At 37.1% G+C, this 22,492-nt stretch overlaps 1 protein-coding gene across 1 annotated transcript in view; it reads right to left on the bottom strand.

Moving 5' to 3' along the window:
- LOC107583071 (voltage-dependent P/Q-type calcium channel subunit alpha-1A-like) overlaps nt 1–22,492 on the bottom strand; it is a 66,261-nt gene that overhangs the window by 30,094 nt on the left and 13,675 nt on the right. The window lies entirely within an intron of this gene.

The raw sequence follows: 22,492 nt of genomic DNA, 5'->3' as shown, positions 1-22,492 counted from the left end.
ATATATATATATATATATATATATATACTGTATATATATTGTAGTTTCTAAAGAGCAGTACTGAATATGCAGTACTAAAAATGTTTTATGATCTTATTTTTAAGATTTAATCCCTTTATTTAAAAAAAAGATAAACAACTTTCAGATTCTTTAAGGGGTATGTAAATTTATGAGCAACTGTACTGGCTCTCTAAACCTCAGTGAAGAATCAATATATCTGATACTGAGAGGGCAGACGTTCAAACAATCGCCCTAACCTGATTACTTAGCAAAATAACATTAAGCCCTTTGAGCTAAATACAGGTCAAGGAAAAATGCAGCAGTGGTTTTACAGAATCAAGTCTAACCTCACTGAGAAAATGCTTCATAAAGCGAGCGTAGCATCATGCTCACCCGGCATGGGCCAGAAAACATCTCACACCATCCCCTCGTACGGCTGGTTGAGCCTGTGGCGAATAAGCTGGTATTCATGCTGAAGTAATACATGCTGTGGATGAGTATGAGTCAGGCAGATTCTGTATGCTTTAAATGACCTCATCACTCGTCGCTCATATTTACTGCAGGCCAATTTGTGAATGCATGCATGTGTGTTGAAAGCCAGCACGAGCTTAGAAGGTTAGGGCCTGCTGTGTGATTCAAAGTGACATGCCTCTTTGGCTCAGTATACACAAGAACTTAAGGGTGGGTATGATTTGGCTATCAGGACTGATATAAACACACACTCACACACACACATACACACAAATAAGCTCTGTTACAAAACCTAGGGAGCTATGAAGATGGTATGTTCAAATCGTAACGTAACAGAAGTAGCAACAGATCATTTATTTTGTATAGTGACACATATGCGTGAAATGGATTATCAAAAAAAGAAAAAAAAAAAGGCATGGTGGGGACCTGATATGCATTGTTTGTTAGTTGCTCAATGTGGTTTAAGAAGAGTGAATGATTGGATAAGTCCAACATACATCAGCAGAGAGAACTTATTGGAAAACAGAGTTATGATATTTGAGAAAAAAACAAAACAAATAAAAAAAAAAACTTTAATTTCATGTCTGCCAGTGTTATTTTATTATTATTATACTACTATAGTTGTTAATAACATTTTGAATTTTAATATTTATGTTTCAGTAATTATGTTTTTGTCAATTTTATTCATTTTTAATGTCTATAGTTTTATTCTTTTTATGTTAGTTTTAATTTTAGTTATTTTAGTAATTCAACTTAAACTAAACAAAAATTTGAAAAGTTTTTTTTTTTGCCTGTTTTTTTCCTTCCACTTTTTGCTTAACCATTATTTTACTTAGAAGAAATTAAAATGTTCTTATGGTTTTAGTTTAATTTTACAGTTTACATTTATTCATTTAGCAGATGCTTTTATCCAAAGTGACTTACAACTGAGGAATACAATAAGCGATTAATCATAAAGAGGCAAATAAGCGCACGAAGTGCTCGCAGTACAAAGTTTCAGGCATTGTTCAGAGTAGTACAAGCTAGACAGGGAGAGATTAAGGAAAGATGAAAATTGTCAGCATTCTGGATAGGGGTGGGAAGTTCATTCCACCAGCCAGGAACGGTGAACGGAAAAGTTCTGGAAAGCTGGAAAGTGCCTCTCTGTGATGGTACCACAAGGCGTCGCTCACTCGTAGATCTCCGACTTTTGGAGGGAATGTAGAGTGTCAAAAGTGAGTGGAAGTACGAGGGTGCTGAGCCTGTGGCTGTTCTTTATGCAAGCATCAATGTCTTGAACTTGATGCAAGCTGCAACCTGGAGCCAGTGCAGGGAGATAAAGAGAGTTGTGACGTGGGCTCTTTTGGGTTTTTAGTTTTAGTTAATTTTCGTTTTAGTTAACAATGTTAGCCCTTATGCTGATTTTGTGGTATCATATACTCGTTCCCCATGCAAAGGCTTTTTAAAAGGTAGGCAACTTAATTTTGCCACTTCCTAAGATACTTGTTTTGAATTAATTCTAAGGCAGAATATCACGTTTGCTTTATGACTACATGACGTGATCCCAAAATGCATTGCAGTGAACTCAGAGAAGAATCAGTGAACAGAGAAATGTCAATTAAAATGATAATCCATTCAATACCAAAAACTGTCTATTTTTATTTGTGTGTGCTACACATTTTTATGGCATGTTTCTGTCTTGAATTCACTGAAATACAATTCAAAAGAAATTCAAAGCAGACAATGCATTCTTGGAAATGAAGTGTTCTTCCAACGCGGCCCACAAAAAATACGTTATACCTATACATTTTTAGACTTTCGAACAAGTCTTCCTCAAGCCAACATTTAAAGTTTATCTCAACAAACGTAAATTTTTCTAGTTAAATTACTGTTATACGAATTATTATTACTGTAAATTACTGATATACGAATTTCTTACGATTTTAATTCGTTTTAATTGTCCTTCCTTAGATTCAGGTGAAATTTGCATCCCATTTGCTACCTCGATTCAAATTCAGGAATATAAAAGGCATCGTTAATTCAGTTTTGAATGACACAGCCCACATCACAGTGGCCTGCTGACCTCCAGAGACAAAAATCAAAGTGAACAGGTTGTAGTGTGTAAAACAGCATGAGACGTTATGAAGGAAAAAAGGAGAATGATTCATTTTAGTGTGGCATAAGCTGAAATATCTGTCGAGGCAGCGAGAGAAGGAGAGATCTGGCAGGCTTTCAAAGGCTCTCTACAATAAAGACTCCATCTCCTGTAATACCCGGCAGTCCGTCCAGCATTACAACACATTAACACTCTCAGTGCCTTTTAATTAGCCTGCCTGGCTTCTGCTCCGAGTGTGTGTGTGTGCATGTTCTTCCACATGCATGCGTAATAATATCAGTGTTGTTGTGTGTGATCATTCTAGTGCCTAATTTAAATACTACTGTCCGGGATGGTATGATGAAAGCAAAAGTGGCCCACTCTTCTGCTGTCTCTAGTAGGGTGGATGAATGGACATCCTGTTCCCACTCTAGAGGCCCGTGTGTGTGATATGGCCGCAGAGTGTGATGTGGCCGAAGCGTTTGTTTTGGTGCTTTGAAGACCCATCCCGCTCTCACTCTCTTGCATTGTGAAAAAGGCGCCCATTTAAAGACAGGATAAATATGAGACAATGCTATGATGTGCTCCGCCAGAAAACTTTAATTATGAACCCACCTTCCTCCCTCTGCACAACACTATATATAGCAATGCCACTGAGATAAAAGAAAGCGGGAGACAAAGGAAGGGAGAAACTGTCCTTTCTCTGCCCGTGTGCATGTGTTTAAAGTAGCGTTAGTGGCGCTGGGCTTGTGAACGCTATCTGGATGCTCTGAGAGGTCATTCCTGTTAGGAGTGAGGTGACAGCTGGTACATGAGGTCATGACGAAAAATCTTATAATGCAGGGCTCTTAACATGGTAGGTTATTCTGTTGCCTACTAAGATACCTCGTTGTCACTGAATTCTATGGCAACAGCGAATGTATCCTTTGTGGAAAAAGCAATTTGAGAAGGCAATGTGCAGAGATTAGTGGAAAAAATTAATCCAAGATGCTGGATGAAGCAAAGAAAAGGTTAGAAGAAATTAAAATGTTCTTATGGTTTTAGTTTAATTTTACAGTTTACATTTATTCATTTAGCAGATGCTTTTATCCAAAGTGACTTACAACTGAGGAATACAATAAGCGATTAATCATAAAGAGGCAAATAAGCGCAGGAAGTGCTCGCAGTACAAAGTTTCAGGCATTGTTCAGAGTAGTACAAGCTAGACAGGGAGAGATTAAGGAAAGAGATGAAGATGAAGTCTAAAAGTGACGAAAGAGATGAGTTTTCAGGTGTCGTTTGAAAATTGTCTGGGATTCAGCATTCTGGATAGGGGTGGGAAGTTCATTCCACCAGCCAGGAACGGTGAACGGAAAAGTTCTGGAAAGTGATTTTGTGCCTCTCTGTGATGGTACCACAAGGCGTCGCTCACTCGTAGATCTCCGACTTTTGGAGGGAATGTAGAGTGTCAAAAGTGAGTGGAAGTACGAGGGTGCTGAGCCTGTGGCTGTTCTTTATGCAAGCATCAATGTCTTGAACTTGATGCAAGCTGCAACCTGGAGCCAGTGCAGGGAGATAAAGAGAGTTGTGACGTGGGCTCTTTTGGGTTTTTAGTTTTAGTTAATTTTCGTTTTAGTTAACAATGTTAGCCCTTATGCTGATTTTGTGGTATCATATACTCGTTCCCCATGCAAAGGCTTTTTAAAAGGTAGGCAACTTAATTTTGCCACTTCCTAAGATACTTGTTTTGAATTAATTCTAAGGCAGAATATCACGTTTGCTCTGAGATAAAAGAAAGCGGGAGACAAAGGAAGGGAGAAACTGTCCTTTCTCTGCCCGTGTGCATGTGTTTAAAGTAGCGTTAGTGGCGCTGGGCTTGTGAACGCTATCTGGATGCTCTGAGAGGTCATTCCTGTTAGGAGTGAGGTGACAGCTGGTACATGAGGTCATGACGAAAAATCTTATAATGCAGGGCTCTTAACATGGTAGGTTATTCTGTTGCCTACTAAGATACCTCGTTGTCACTGAATTCTATGGCAACAGCGAATGTATCCTTTGTGGAAAAAGCAATTTGAGAAGGCAATGTGCAGAGATTAGTGGAAAAAATTAATCCAAGATGCTGGATGAAGCAAAGAAAAGGCTGATTACAAATATACTTTTCAATATTTAAAATATAAATACAGGTCATTTAAAAAAGATGGATGTTTCATAAAATGATTTAAAATATACTGGCTAGTAATTTCACTAATTTTCTGTAGAATTGCACTACTGTTCAAAAGTTTGAAATCAGTTCTTTTTAATTCTTTTATTAAGCGAAGATGCATTAAACTGTGAAGACATTTATAGCATTACAAAATATTTATATTTCAAATAAATGGTGGTCTTTTGAACTTTCTATTCATTGTATTCCAGAAACGGCTAAAAACACATCTCTTCCATCTACACTTGACCCTCTAACACTAGCACTCTCTATTCTATTTTCTAGTCTAACTAATTGTTTTCTTTTTAATGAGAAAAAATGACCCTCTAACACTAGCGTTCTCTATTCTTTTTCTATTCTTTCGACTTGTTTTCTTTTTAATTTATTATAAAAAAAAACTTGCTATGTTTACAGCATTAGACTAACCAAGACTTATCACAGCACTTACATATTATTGTTGGTTTTGATTGCATCTGTTGTCCTCATATGTAAGTCGCTTTGGATAAAAGCATCTGCTAAATGTCTAAATGTAATTGTAGGCCTATTCATCTATTAAGCACCACAACTGTTTTCAATACTGTCAATAATATAAGAAATGTTTTTTGAGCACTGAATTCTGAAGGATCATGTGACACTGATGACGATAAATGATAAATTACATTTTAAAATATATTAAAATAGAAAACACTTATTTCAATTGTAATAATATCTCGCATACTACCAGTTTTTTTTTATTGAACAAATAAATACAGCTTTCGTGAGCACATGACGCTTTCAAGAGCTTTAAAAAAACCTTACCAACGCCAAACATTTAAACGTGTAGTGTGCACGTCAAGTGCCCTTCAAAAGTCCTGTACTAATCTTTTCCCTGTGAATCTGTTGTTCTCACACTCTCCCAGCATCCTATGCATCACGTCAATCTCTCATTCTCCATCCCTTCATCTCTCTGCCCTGTCCCCTCAGCCGGCTGCTCCCTCGCTCTACCTCTCCCACTGAACCTGTGCATTCATCATCTCCCTCCATCAGCCCATCTTCATTCAGCCGAGTGCAGTCTGCACCATCAGCACAGCCACCTGACACACGGCTCCACAGAGAGATGGATGGAGAGAGATGGAGAGACAAGAAGACTGAGTGAAGGAAAAGAATATAATCTGCAACGGGACCAAAAGACAAACAGATGCAGATGAAGGTGGAAGACAAGCACAGGGAAGCATTAAACAAGACAGACAGATTTTGAACAGTTTTAAAAGTGTTTATGGACTAAAATCGCAAAAGTTTAAGTTGGCATGAAACGAAAATCCACCTATTAATTCATTTTTCAACTGCATGTGATTGTTGTTTTTGTAAATGATTGATCTGTTGATGTTTTCATTTTGACCTTATAATTTTTTAGCTTGATCTTCCAATGAAATGACAGAGTTCTCTCTGGTGATGTATGCTGGACTTCTCCAATCATTTAGTTTACATTATTTTCCGCACCATTCTCACAATGCAAACTCACATTCAGCTCTGCCTCCATCCAATTGACAGTCGATAGAACCCCGCCCTACATTTTTTTTTTCCTTTTTTGAAAATCTGACTTACACTTTGCATGTCAATCAGATGGTCTCTTCTTATATACAGTATGTGTATATATATATATATGAAGAGATTGGTTCCAAAACGCGATAAACGCCATTTTAAAATAAAATTTAGTTTCCGCCAAAATCAGTATTGTATCTGGTCGGTATTGAAGTCCATTTTTAATTTTACACAAAATGAGATATCCGCGGAGTTATTCTGTCATGTTTTCTCCCTTTTTTTCCAAACCGCGACTCCAAAATGTCAGTCTCCCTTCTCTGCAGAATGCGATATATCCACTCAACCAATCACAGCGCACCATTCCACGCACTCTAGACAGTAATGGCGGCGCTTTGAATACACCCGGCATCCTAGTTTTCCTCATCTACTTTGTACTTTGTGATCAACAAACAATCTTAGGGCTGCACGATAAATCACATGTGATTGTCATGCGCATCTCGTCAGTAAAGCCGGTTCTGTGATTAATAGTAAATCTCCATCACGTGCTTTCAGATGGAGCGGCACTGTCAATAATATAAGAAATGTTTTTTGAGCACTGAATTCTGAAGGATCATGTGACACTGATGACGATAAATGATAAATTACATTTTAAAATATATTAAAATAGAAAACACTTATTTCAATTGTAATAATATCTCGCATACTACCAGTTTTTTTTTTATTGAACAAATAAATACAGCTTTCGTGAGCACATGACGCTTTCAAGAGCTTTAAAAAAACCTTACCAACGCCAAACATTTAAACGTGTAGTGTACACGTCAAGTGCCCTTCAAAAGTCCTGTACTAATCTTTTCCCTGTGAATCTGTTGTTCTCACACTCTCCCAGCATCCTATGCATCACGTCAATCTCTCATTCTCCATCCCTTCATCTCTCTGCCCTGTCCCCTCAGCCGGCTGCTCCCTCGCTCTACCTCTCCCACTGAACCTGTGCATTCATCATCTCCCTCCATCAGCCCATCTTCATTCAGCCGAGTGCAGTCTGCACCATCAGCACAGCCACCTGACACACGGCTCCACAGAGAGATGGATGGAGAGAGATGGAGAGACAAGAAGACTGAGTGAAGGAAAAGAATATAATCTGCAACGGGACCAAAAGACAAACAGATGCAGATGAAGGTGGAAGACAAGCACAGGGAAGCATTAAACAAGACAGACAGATTTTGAACAGTTTTAAAAGTGTTTATGGACTAAAATCGCAAAAGTTTAAGTTGGCATGAAACGAAAATCCACCTATTAATTCATTTTTCAACTGCATGTGATTGTTGTTTTTGTAAATGATTGATCTGTTGATGTTTTCATTTTGACCTTATAATTTTTTAGCTTGATCTTCCAATGAAATGACAGAGTTCTCTCTGGTGATGTATGCTGGACTTCTCCAATCATTTAGTTTACATTATTTTCCGCACCATTCTCACAATGCAAACTCACATTCAGCTCTGCCTCCATCCAATTGACAGTCGATAGAACCCCGCCCTACATTTTTTTTTTCCTTTTTTGAAAATCTGACTTACACTTTGCATGTCAATCAGATGGTCTCTTCTTATATACAGTATGTGTATATATATATATATGAAGAGATTGGTTCCAAAACGCGATAAACGCCATTTTAAAATAAAATTTAGTTTCCGCCAAAATCAGTATTGTATCTGGTCGGTATTGAAGTCCATTTTTAATTTTACACAAAATGAGATATCCGCGGAGTTATTCTGTCATGTTTTCTCCCTTTTTTTCCAAACCGCGACTCCAAAATGTCAGTCTCCCTTCTCTGCAGAATGCGATATATCCACTCAACCAATCACAGCGCACCATTCCACGCACTCTAGACAGTAATGGCGGCGCTTTGAATACACCCGGCATCCTAGTTTTCCTCATCTACTTTGTACTTTGTGATCAACAAACAATCTTAGGGCTGCACGATAAATCACATGTGATTGTCATGCGCATCTCGTCAGTAAAGCCGGTTCTGTGATTAATAGTAAATCTCCATCACGTGCTTTCAGATGGAGCGGCATTTAATACACAGAGCCGTAGATCACTGCTATATTGCGTTCATAATTGCAGATGAGTCGCATTCGATTATGAACGCGACATTGCGTAGCTTGTCAGTGTAAGTGTTTTTATTTATGCCATTAATGTTTTTGTTAATACAGCGTATAATGTGTCATGAATTTATTGCATTTTGGGGAAAAAAATAATAACATTTTATAATAAATCTTTGAAAATCTAAATCTGGATTTGAATTTTTAATGTTATTATAACCTAAAGATGCTATGTGAAAGTTTCAAATAGAAAATAGTGGTTTTCATATTGCCACTTTCTTGGTGTCTATTTTATTCATCATTACACAAAAGATCACATGACTATAAACAGCAACATTTCTTTAATGAGCTGATGTTTGTCAGCACATTTTGCTAGCATCCCTGCAGAAAGACTGTAAATGAAGGTATGCCATTTGTTACAGTACTTTTATTTAAAGACCAGTACAAAATATTTTGGGTAAGATGTGATTAAATAGATCATTTCTTTAAGTTGATGTATATACGATTGTAACAGATTATTAAAAAGCACAAGTGTAGGACAGAGACTTGGTTCTATCCATCGTTTATTGATTGGATTTTGAGATGAACATGTTACGATAAACAAGTTTGCAGGGTTGGGTTTAAATAAAAGCCTTCTGAAGTCAATTGATGCATTTGTGTAAGAATAATATCCATATTTAAAACTTTATAAACCATAATCTCTAGCTTCCGCTAACTGTTGTACGCATGTTTACGAGAGAGTGGTGTCCAGCGAGTGACTTGGATGTAAGCGTACCATATGCTAGTCTGGCGAGAACCAAGTTTTGTTTACAGCAAAGGAAAACCTTCTCTTGGTCTTATATTGAACTTATATTCATACTTCTAATTTGTGACAGGTGTTTTGTTTTGCTCTCTCCTCTGTGCTTCTGTGTTCATCATTTCTCACCGGAGCTTACCCGAGTACGACAGTTATCGGAAGTTAGAGATTACAGTTGATAAAGTTTTAAATATGAATATTATTTTTACACAAATCAATATAATATAGATTTTTAATGTCTTATCTGTTACCATTTTGAGTTTTATTCCAAAGTCTAAACGATTATTACAGTAAATGATAAGTTCAAGTTGAATTTAAAAATAAAAATATCTTTTTTGAGAATTTTTAATTATTTGTCATGCGATATTTAAAACTATATTTTAAAATATACTTAACTGGTTCTGTTTTCATTTCTGGGCTTAACTTGTTTGCTCAAATGTGTGCTTGATGCATGAGGGCTAGGTGATAATGTGGAATGTGGGGGTTATACGTGCTATTATCATGATAAGTAGAGCACAATAAGCTATCAGACTGTATTGTTTGAAATCTGTGAAATGTGTGATTTCTACAAAATTGGTGAATTCTTTAAAATTGTTAAGGATGATTGGGGTTGACTTGCAATGAGATGATTTATCCTTGAAAATAATGTGTTTTTTTCCATTTCAGAATGCTACTAGACAGGGCTGCGTTTCCCAAAAGCTCCGTAAGCCAAGTAGTTCGTAAAAAAACGATCGTACGACTGATCTTAATATTACGGTCTGTTTCCCAAAAGCATCATAACTTAAGTAGCACTTGAAAATCATCGTAGATCTACGAGTGCTCTGGAGTAATCGTAAAGCCCTAAGTGCATCGTAAGAAGACAGATTTATGCGGTCACCTGCAGGACAATCGGCAGATTACACCTTTAACTTTATTCAAGTGCAATGTGATTATAATATAAGGATATGATTGTACACTTTATTACTCGTTTTTATTTTTATTGTTTTTTAAATTGAATTTATAAATGAAATAATTAAAAAGGGCAGAAAAAAATGAAATACACATATATACACAAATGACTGAACAAAAATAATGAATAAAATAAATAATGTAGGAAATATGCTTCAAAGACTGGTGGGGGTGGGGGGGGGATCTGTCAATGACTTGCTGACTTGCACGAAAGCCAGCAATGTATTGGACCCGGAAATAACGTCTCTGTATAGATATTATATACTATACTATAATATATATATATAAAACGTGAAGTATAATATAATATAATATAGTATTATATCCGAGTTGTCTGGAACGCAGCATTAGGTTAACATTTCAATAAACGAGCGTGTACTACAATTACAAGTCATTCTATAAGGTGACATTTCAGCACTTGACAAACGGATAGCGACTCCTAAGTAGCACTTAAAGCACGGCTACGTGCGATTGCGTTAAGTGCATTTTTGGGAAACGCACGTGAAACAATAACGAGCAATAGTAAAATGACTCATGGAAAACGCTCTTAAGCTCGAAGATCAATCGTTATCGAGAAACACAGCCCAGGTAAGTTCATAATTTATAATGTATGTGATGTCACTGATGCCATCCAAAATGGGATTAAAGACTTTGAGATGGACTCTGATACAAATGATAAAAAGTAATATAAAGATGCCTGTGAACTGGAAAATGAAAATGACCACCCATTTACCCATCTGATGATTATGTGAACGTCATGCCAACAAAACCAGGCCATTCAAGAACACAGACCATGCGCCGTAACAGGTATAGCTGTCTGAAAAATGATTTTATCTGTCTCAACATTAATTTCTCTGATGAGGATATTACTAATGATGCAGTCTCCCATCATACACCACTGGAGTAATTCTGAAGGTTTGATCAAGGCTCTGACATCTAACACCAATGAGTACAGTTTTCAAAAGAAAGGAGCATTTTTAAATCATTATGAGACTATGGGAATTGAACATGGCTATGAACAGAGCTAGACATTGTAAATACCAATAAATAGTTTTGATTGAACATATTTTTATAATAAATATAATATTCATAAAAACATGACTTGTCTGATTATTATTGTGTGATTATTTGTGTATGGATATATAGGCTGCTGTTATGGGGATACATAAGCAGTATAGCCTACCCTGCAAATTAACCCTTAGATCTTTTTTAGATTTGTTCAGACAGTTCAGAAATTACTGAAATTCTGCTACCCCAAAGGCCCAATGTTGTAATATTACAACATTTCACTAAAAACACATTTGTTTCTGCATTAGAGGCTTGCCACAACAACATATAAAATGGTGAAATAACCATCTAAAAACCCCTTTCGGGGGTTAATTTTGTTAACAAAATCTATGGCGAAAAATGTTCGTCAACCAAGTTTTTTCCCCTGACTTAAACGAGACTATGGCGAGATGATAATAAGGTCATTAAACGATAACAGACTATATCAACATGCAATACTGTTGACGAAAAAAGACGAGACTAAAATGTAGTTAAAAGAACAACAACTTTACCAAAACCTTTTTATTTTTGTTGAAAAAAGTGGAGCCAAATCATTTCAGACTGCTGTACAAGACTCCATTATGCGAGCGTTCATGTTTGTGGTTGCCAGATATCAAGAGCTCAAATCCCCCAATGAGAGCTTTTCTGTTAAACGGATATGTACTCTGCCCAGCTTTTTGCAATCTGGCAACCATTCACACGCCCTTCTCTCTGCGAAGGTGCCATGATGATCTAAAAACACAGACATATGCCTTGTCCAAATACCCACACTTGCGGTCTTTGCACTTGACCACTTATATGACGTATTTCCTGTATTTGGCCCAAGTCAAGTGTTCAAGTGAGGATGAAGACCACAAGTGTGTGTCAAACTTTTAATTACCTGATGGGACACACATAAGTGTTTAAATAGCTTAATTTTAATTTTAAATGCTTTGCATTTTAAAATCAACTTCTAAATGTCTGTTCAGTAGTCCCTATAACATGACAATTTTAATTTGTGGTAATTCTAATTAAGTGATAAAAAGCAGTCGCAAATGTTGTACAAAATAAATATCACCACTACTCACATCTTTGCACCAATAAAACATAAAAACACAGTTTTTCTACCCAATTATATGTAATATCTAATTATTATAATAATATTTAACTTAGATTGGAAAGGTTTCCATGACCTCTTGCGAGATCTTGGCAAAAAGTTTCACGATTTATTTCCAAAACGTGATGCATGATGGGATACACTAAGCCTCGAATAGCACTCCGGAGTGTTATTGGAGATAGTGTGGATTTAGTGTGTGTTAAGGGCACTGCGCTCTGGCGTTAAGACCTGGGACAGTTTTGCGCACTTGTTTCCTGTCGTGTGCACGCGCTCTCAAGTGGCCAAGACCGCAAGTGTGGGTATTTGGACAAGGCAATATAGTACTGAACAAGTAAGCTGGAGTTCAGTGATCTCCATTTGAGGTATTCTGCTTAAATGAAAGTGTCATTTAGCCTGTAGTCTGTGTTCTGTCATGGATCTCGACTTTATTGTTTGCGACTGTGGTTTGCTGATTGTAACGTTACTTATGCAAGCTCTGAGGCAATACATCTTTTTTTGCCATTGTTTTAAAAGAGAAACATTAATGCAATTTGGAATTATTGAAATTACTATTAGGAATTTCTCTGTTATAATACAAACCCAATTCCAAAAAAGTTGGGACATTGTACAAATTGTGAGTAAAAAAGGAATGGAATAATTTACAAATCTCATAAACTTATATTTTATTCACAATATAATATAGATAACATATCAAATGTTGAAAGTGAGACATTTTGAAAATGTCATTCCAAATATTGGTTAATTTTGGATTTCATAAGAGCTACACATTCCAAAAAAGTTGGGACAGGTAGCAATAAGGTAGGTTATGGTTACACCTGTTTTCATAAAGTAGACAGGGCGAGTGTATATCTAAAGTCTTTGGTGTTTATTTAGCCTCTAATTGATATCCTGTTATAAATCTGTACACTAGATGAGGTAAAATAAACCATGCATATGAGTCAATATTCTATTGATTTGTGCTTATTGGTGAAATAGAAACTTCTGATGAAATGTAAAAATAAATTTCCAGAATAACAACAATCATTGCAATTAAAATTGAGAAAAACAATATATTTTTGATCATTTTAACCATTATACAGTAAGATGAAAATATGACGAAAATGTGTAAGTTTACACTGACTAAAATTAGACTAAAATGCTCAGACATTTAGTCAACTAAAACTTGACTAAAACTAAAACAGGACAAGTAGACCAAATATGATAAAAACTAAAAGTTACATTTGACACAAGACTACGACTAAGACTAAATTAAAAATAGCTGACAAAATTACTTGGAAAAGCCAGGACATTTTTTTGTATTTGTCTAAAAGAAGAAAGTCACATACACCTAGGATGACTTGAGGGTGAGTAAATCATGTGGTAATTTTCATTTTTGGGTGAACTATCCCTTTAAGACATACTAATAAAAAAAAATTACTTGCTGACTTAAATAAGACTTTCAGAATTCCAGAGATGTTCCCTTGCACTCAGCGCAGAACATTTACAGTAAGTCAGATTTGGCTCATCAAGCATTTCCCACCACTACTTGCTTTTATTAAATAGTTGCAATCTACGAAATCCTATACAAGTAGCGGTATCAAAATGGCTGACAAGACATATCAGACTTTGGAACACACAGAAGAGTTGAAGCAATCAGACACACACAGTTACACTAGAGGTTCAATCCACTAATACAGTACATGAGTGATTCAGTGGGCATGTCAGTCAGTCAGTCAGTCAGTGAATGTATGTGTGGGAGAATCACTGGTATGGTGATTAGCAGTAGTAGACGGCGAAGCGCTCTACAGAGCGACCCGAGAAGCCCAGCCAGTGAAATTTAAATATGTATTGATTTCCTCATCTGGCTGTAAGATCCCAGGCTGTTTGCTTTTCTAATTCTATCTCTAGCATTCTGGCGCTGCAGCCTGAATAATTTATTAACTAGAAACAGCGGTGTTTTTCCCTCTTTTAATGCAGCTATAAAAGATAGGTCTGTAGTTACAAGCACTAACACTCTTTCCATCTCTATCCATCACTCTAATCGCTCATTTACCCTTTACATACCCTTAGAAATCAGTCTGTTAGGACAGGATTAACATAGATACCGTTTGTTTGTGTGTGTGCGTGTTTAAGCAGCATAAACGAAAAGTGCAGTAGGCTAATTAACTTTATAGGAAGTACTAGGTGGAACATTCCCCCTAATTCCTGTATCAGCTTACTTATAATCACTCAAACATGTTAATTTATGAGAGAGAGAGAGAATTCTGCAATAATTACATATAATACATACAGTATTATGGGGTATTGGGGTTAGTAATAGGCATGCACCAATAACGATACTGGTATCGGTATCGGGCCCGATGCTGAGCTCCTGTACTCGTACTCAGTTTGTAGTTCGGTCGGATGTGTAACAAGTAAGTAAAACAATGCACAAGTTACTTAACGGTAGGGAGAGAGAGAGAGAGAGAGAGAGAGAGAGAGAGAGAGAGTGTTTGTACTGGTGCAGAATGAGAGGGACAAGTACAGTACAGCCTAGTGCATTTCACACAAGCGGCTAGATTCACTTTCGCCAGAAAGTCGTGTATGCCTAAGGTTAAAAATAAATGATGTTTATAATGAATGCCCATATAAATGGTCTTATTTTAACGATTGAGTTTTTTTCCAAATTATGCGTGTGCTAAGTGAGTGAACATCAAAGATCACACAACAGAAGTGCGCGTGCTCTCTCTCTCTCTCTCTCAAGAGACTGACAAAGTGTTTCTGCATTATATGAGTGGCTATGGAATATAAATCGCAGCACGTTTCAGATGAAAAAACGCGACTTTGATTTCTGAAAAAATCAGAGTTAGGAGATTTATAACGAGTGGTTCCCTGCATTATTACAGCAAAGTGCGTGATTACAGTACAAATCCGCTGCAATGGAGCAGCTCTAATGCTATTAAATTAAAGATGATGTACCACTGAACAAAAAAATGAATGGTGAAAGTAACAAAAATTTGTAAAATACATTTTAATGGGCATAATTAAGTGTGAAAATAACCGAAGGATATAGTCAAACCAAAAATTATTCAGAGACCAGATATAATTTTTTATATGTTTTACTAGTGGGTGCAGGACACTATAGTTCATTTATGTAAGTGAGGATAGCAAAATAAAGTAAACTGTGACAAACCATACCCAAAAATTCTTCATACAGTGGACTACCAGTAAAATTGATACAATTGGGACCAAAAATTATTCAGACCGAGTCTGGGAAAAAAACCCGAAGTTGAGGTTTTCATGAAGCTGGGTGACAGCATGCCCAGGAGACTACAGGCTGTCATTGAGGCTAAGGGCTGCCTGACTAAGTATTGATAGTTGTGTAAATACTGTCATACTAACAGCTGTCTAATTTTTGGTTGATTGTAATCTATTACATACCTTTCTATCAAAGTTATCTAACATTATCAAGCTGAATTTGTTCTGACACCGTTTAACTCTGAGTTCTTGTCATATTTTATTACCATTTTCTAAACTATAGCAAATAAACTGTGATAATGTGAGAAACGTTGAAGGTGTCTGAATACATTTTGGTTTGACTGTATCTATTTTATAAATTAAGTTAACCAACTAACATTATACATACTCTTTTGGTTTCTGTACCCAATATTTAAAAAATTTACAAATGCAATAAAAATATTGGTATCGGTACTCGGTATCGGCAAGTACCAAAAATAAAAGTATCGGTGTCGGGCGAGTACTGGAAAAAGTGGTATCGGTGCATCCCTAGTTAGTAAGATTTCTTTCTTCAGCAAGGATGCATTAAATTGATCAAAAGTGATAGCAAAGGAATTTATTAGTTACAAAATATTGATTTCAAATCTTTCTGTCTTTTGATTTTCTGTTCATCAAAGAACCATGAAAAAAACAGATCATAGTTTCCATAAAAATATTAAGCAGCACAACTGTTTTATTTAACATGGATGATCATAAGAAATGTTCTTGAGAAGCAAATCAGCATATTAGAATGATTTCTGATAGATCATGTGACATTGAAGACTGGAGTAATGATGCTGAAAGTTCATATAAATAAAACTTTAAGATATATTAAAATAGAAAGCCATTATTTGATCAAATAAATGCAGCCTTGGTGAGCATAAGAGACTTTTTTCAAAAACATGGCCGCAAATTTTTGAACAGTAGTGCATCCACATAATATAATATAATATAATTAGTGATCGACCGATATTGGTTTTTTGACAGCCAATGCCGAAGCCGATATCTTGGAAAGCAGTGTGGCTGATGGCCGATATAATTTGATGTACAGGTGCAGCTCAATAAATTAGAACGTTATGGAAAAGTTCATTTATTTCAGTAATTCAACTCAAATTGTGAAACTCGTGTATTAAATAAATTCAATGCACACAGACTGAAGTAGTTTAAGTCTTTGGTTCTTTTAATTGTGATGATTTTGGCTCACATTTAACAAAAACCCACCAATTCACTATCTCAACAAATTAGAATACTTCATAAGACCAATAAAAAACATTTTTAGTGAATCGTTGGCCTTCTGGAAAGTATGTCCATTTACTGTACATGTACTCAATACTTGGTAGGGGTTCCTTTTGTTTTAATTAAAATCTAATTAACTTAGATTCTCTATGGGGTTCAGGTCTGGTGAGTTTGCTGGCCAGTCAAGCACACCAACACCATGGTCATTTAACCAACTTTTGGTGCTTTTGGCAGTGTGGGCAGGTGCCAAATCCTGCTGGAAAATGAAATCAGCATCTTCAAAAAGCTGGTCAGCAGAAGGAAGCATGAAGTGCTCCAAAATTTCTTGGTAAATGGGTGCAGTGACTTTGGTTTTCAAAAAACACAATGGACCAACACCAGCAGATGACATTGCACCCCAAATCATCACAGACTGTGGAAACTTAACATTGGACTTCAAGCAACTTGGGCTATGAGCTTCTCCACCCTTCCTCCAGACTCTAGGACCTTGGTTTCCAAATGAAATACAAAACTTGCTCTCATCTGAAAAGAGGACTTTGGACCACTGGGCAACAGTCCAGTTCTTCTTCTCCTTAGCCCAGGTAAGATGCCTCTGACGTTGTCTGTGGTTCAGGAGTGGTTTAACAAGAGGAATACGACAACTGTAGCCAAATTCCTTGACATGTCTGTGTGTGGTGGCTCTTGATGCCTTGACCCCAGCCTCAGTCCATTCCTTGTGAAGTTCACTCAAATTCTTGAATTGATTTTGCTTGACAATCCTCATAAGGCTGTGGTTCTCTCGGTTGGTTGTGCATCTTTTTCTTCCACACTTTTTCCTTCCTCTCAACTTTCTGTTAACATGCTTGGATACAGCACTCTGTGAACAGCCAGCTTCTTTGGCAATTAATGTTTGTGGCTTACCCTCCTTGTGAAGGGTGTCAATGATTGTCTTCTGGACAACTGTCAGATCAGCAGTCTTCCCCATGATTGTGTAGCCTAGTGAACCAAACTGAGAGACCATTTTGAAGGCTCAGGAAACCTTTGCAGGTATCAGCGCCATCAAAATAAAAGTCCCGCCTCGACTTCGGCCAAACAGGAAAACTTATCGGCTGATGCCGATATTTAAAAAATGCCAAATATCGGCCGATATATGGGCCTTGGCGATATATAGGTCGACCACTAAATATAATAACAACTTAATTGAGAAGCTACAGCAGCAAACAGAGACTACAATGCAATGGTATTTTCTCTAATTGTACTATTTATGTCTCTCTATGTGCTAGAAATAATAAAACAGCAGCATTGTAGGCAGTGTTGGTATCAGTAATGTGTTTGTGTGTATCTGTTAGAGAGCAGGTAGTAGGTAAAGGTGTGAATCAGTGGCAACAGCATTAGAAGTAGCAGCACATGACACGAGCACCAGCATGAAAATTCAAGCCACCACATCTTTTTTCCTCACCCTGCACCCAAAATAGATTTCTCCCAAGTCAGCATCACACACACATACCACCCAGCCACAGAAATGAATAATTCACTACTAGAACACAAGATACAGAACCAGAGAGAAAGAGGAAAAACATGAGCGGGTAGTGAAGTGCAATGCTAGCCTAAGACACAAGCAATGCCAATAAAACAACTGACTACACACCTCTGCTACATTGTACAAGGACATACTGTACATATCAACACAGAGTCAACACAAACGTCATTTTGAAAAAATCATCAAAGGGAAAGAAAAAAATATATCGTTCCAGACCTGTATGCCTGACTTTCTTCTGTGGAACATATAAAGAGGATGCATTGGGATTGGAGAGTTCGAGCCTCAAAAAGGACACAAAAGCACAATTTAAGTATTATATTTAAAAAAAAAAAAAATAGTACAAATGGTCTGTTCCTCAAACAAATGTATCATATGACTTCAGAAATCATATGGACCAGTTTTATACTTTCTGAAGCTCAAACACCTCAGTCCTTACACAACATTGAGGGTAAGTAAAAGCAGAAAGGTAAAGAGATCCAGATTTCTCTAGATTACAAACTTGTGAGTTTGAGTGTGGACGAGTGAGAGTGTGTTAACGATGGGTTTTGTAGCCTCGTCTGCGGCAGCAGCTGAGCAGCATGGGGCTGCAACATTACGGATGACTACACTCATTTAGACCCAGACATTAGGAGGTATGAAACCACCAGATTAGGCCTGGAAGGCAAACGCAAACATGCACATATACACACACTGCTTCGCTGAAACAACAAGACTGGTGCTCTTATAATTTGAAAACAGGTTTCATGCTAAAACGTGACTTGAATGCCATGCAACCCTTTAATTTTCAGAAATATCTGTTGCACATCTTTTCAATACACATTCCTGCCTTTATGCAAGTAACACAGCACATTCAAAACCGGTTTTGGCCGTTTTATTCGTTTTTAACATTTTCTTTTAAATATGCCTCTATAGTTTATATTCTTTTTTTTATTTAGTTTTAGTTATTTTAGTACATCAAATTAAACTAAATGAAAATGAGAAATGTTGCCTTGGCAGCTACGTAAATAAAATATTTTATTTTAATTATTTAATATAAGTAATGAAAATGTTTATGGTTTTGGCTTTAGTTAAAGGGGTGGTTCAGTGGTTGTTTTCTAAGCTTGATTGTGTTTATGGGGTGTAATAATATATAAAAAACGCATTATTTTTCACATAATTTACCTTTATTCCACACCGCTCTGTCCCTTCTCTGAGAAACGCGCTGATCAATTTCCTTCTTTTATAAAGCCCCTCCCTCAGAAATAGGTGATGGGCTCTGATTGGTTAGCTAGTCCAGTGTGTTGTGATTGGCTAAACCGCCTCTAGTGCACGTCTAAACGTCCCGCCCCTCACCTCAGCAGCATGTGCTCCGGTTGTATTGTAAACAATGGCGTCGTTAATATCGCTTATCAGTTTGAGCCCGTTTGAGAAGCAGAGGATATTATTGAAGCGGATCGTGCAAAACCTGTGCAAGCAAGGCTTTTAATGGTAGGCCTATGTTTTTTGTTGTCTCATACTTTTAGATACTGCTTATGTTAATATTAAGCTTTTAATATACGGTTTTATCCTGATTAAAGCTTTAATACAGTACGGCAATTGCACGCGTGTCCATTTTTAATGCTTCTCATAGCTATGTGAAAATAAGTGTATAATTGTAACAGTTCATTGCTGGAGCTGAGCTCAATGAGAGAGAGAGAGAGAGATGCAGAGCGTGTGCAGAGCAGGGTGACTCGAGGAACAGGATTAAGAACCGCTGCTTTAGAACATTGATTTTGTGAATCCATTAGAATCGTTAGTAAGTGAGTGACGTGACATGTGGCCAACTATGGTGACCCATACTCGGAATTAGTGCTATGCATTTACCCATCCAAAGTGCACACACACAGCAGTGAACACACACCCGGAGCAGTTGGGGGTTCGGTGCCTTGCTCAAGGGCACCTCAGTCGTGGTATTGAAGGTGGGAGAGAGCGCTGTACATTCCCCCCCCCCACCTACAATCCCTGCCAGTACGAGACTCGAACCCACAACCTTTGGGTTATGAGTCCGACTCTCTAACCATTAGGCCACGACTTCCTCTGTTAGAACACAATCCAACACAAATCCAGAAGACAGAAATCGCGAATAGATTTTTACCTACACCTCTAGTTTCCTCTTCCTCTTCTCTAAAGCAGCACAGCATGGCCTCGCCCACTTTGCTGCCTTTTCCCGAGGGCAGGGTTTATGGGTTTGGGATGTCACAAACCCGGGAAGTAACTTGTTGTAGTCCCTACCAGCCATTTTTGTAGGCATTAAACTGACAGAATTTTAAAAGACGAGATCTCCGTTTGCATTGAACTTTCAGCTTCGTAACATTGCAGATATTGTTTATGCTCAAACAGCAACATTACACACTAACTAACGTTAAAAAAGTGAAATCGCAATGAACCACCCCTTTAACTATAATAACCCTGCATGCAGTCTACGTACAACACAAAAAACCCTGAACAACAATGTCAAGTTTGTGTTTGTGTTTCACAACTGTAAGTTGGGCACCTTAAACCTTGTAAATGACACAAAGTATTAATTTGGAGTTGGATTTGTGTAAACTAACACATTGCATTTACTTTTCAATCCAATCAGTGCCAATCTGTGCAAATACAAAACACACCAGATGTAAGTTATTAGAAAGTGTTAGAATGAGTAAGCATGAACTGCCAAGAAATATCAATACTATAATCCAGCCAGTACACATAATACATAACCAATTTACATTTGAGGCTTATAATTTGTCAGATTCCGCTGAATAGACAAGAGAAGAGAAATATTTGAGTGCATAATTTGGACATGCTTACGCAAAACACTGCGTATAGATTCAGTTTAATAAACAGCCTGTTCTCTTTTCTAACTTAAAGACACTCTGCAGCCCTCTTAGAAAACTAGTCTCCATTTCTCCTCCAAACTGGCATTGGAGTATGCGGTTAGACAGCGATGCCTGCCTGTGGCCCATCTGTATGCATACAAAAGAGGACTGACTCCAAGGAGGCAGAAAGGCGGGAGGGAAGGAGAACATGCCATTGAGAACTGCTCTTTCAGTCCGCTGCTGTTATCTTTAGCCTGACAAGAACCTCGGAACAGGGGAGAGCAAGAAACATGTTTGTGATGAAGAAAAAAAGAGGTTTGATATGTAAAAAAATGTGTGAGTTTCTGTGTACATACCATAATTCTTTGAAATACTGAAACACAAATGGTAGACCTGGAAATGTCAGCACCTGCTAACACAAAACTAGCTTGATTCTAATGCAGGCATTGATTATCACTGAAAAAAAAAATTGTATGCTTGTATGCTTAGTTTTGCTTGAGAAAATGAGAGGACTTGCGAGAGAATAAATCATTTAAATTCTGCAAACTGAATGTAGATCACTGCCTCTACACATGGAAGAAAACTGAAAGGGCTCACGACTCACGACAACTTCTTTCTATCAGTCTGTCTCCCTCTGGTGTCCACTCAACCACTCCTTCTCCTCCAACTCATCTATTTATAGCATAGTGTCTTTTATATTATTAATTTCTCATTCTTTTCTATCTGTCATTCTTTGGTGGAAAACAAGACTTGATGGTTTAACTATGAGTTCAGAATATTCAGTCAACTTATTGGTGAAAGAAAACATTCATGCACTTCACTTACTTCAATGAGACCAAAGGTACAAACATGTTTCATGACTAAATATATACGGTTCATGTAGGGCTGGACTGGGACAAAAAAACGCAGTATATATGTATATGATATACACTACCAGTCAAAAGTTTTTTAACAGTAAGGTTTTTATTGCTTTTTAAAGAAGTCTCTTCTGCTCACCAAGCCTGCATTTATTTGATCCAAAATACAGCAAAAGCAGTAATATTGTGAAATATTTTTACTATTTAAAATAACTGTTTTCTATTTGAATATATTTTAAAGGGGTCATATGATGCGATTTCAATTTTTCCTTTCTCTTTGAAGTGTTACAAGCTCTTGGTGCATAAATAAGATCTGTAAATTTGCAAAGACTTAAGTCTCAAATCCAAAGAAATTTTCTTTATAAAAGTTCAGAGTCAACCACGCCTACCTAAAACTGCTCGTTCTAACACGCCCCCACATATCTACATCACGATGTGGGAAGATTTGCATAACGCCGCCCCAAATGTTCACGCAAAGAAAGAAGGTGCAACTTTTATTCTCGCTGTAGTATTCTTGCTGCCGCCATGTCGTGAAGACGCTGTGTTTTGTTGTGAAAGCAAAACTACTTTGTTTGGTCTTCCAAAAGAGGACATAA

This window comes from Sinocyclocheilus grahami, unplaced genomic scaffold, assembly GCF_001515645.1.
Source record: "Sinocyclocheilus grahami isolate Dianchi unplaced genomic scaffold, SAMN03320097.WGS_v1.1 scaffold49.1, whole genome shotgun sequence".
Taxonomy (NCBI): Eukaryota; Metazoa; Chordata; class Actinopteri; order Cypriniformes; family Cyprinidae; genus Sinocyclocheilus; species Sinocyclocheilus grahami.
The sequence above is the reverse complement of the archived record's forward strand: the minus strand, read 5'-3'. Positions and strand labels throughout refer to the sequence as shown.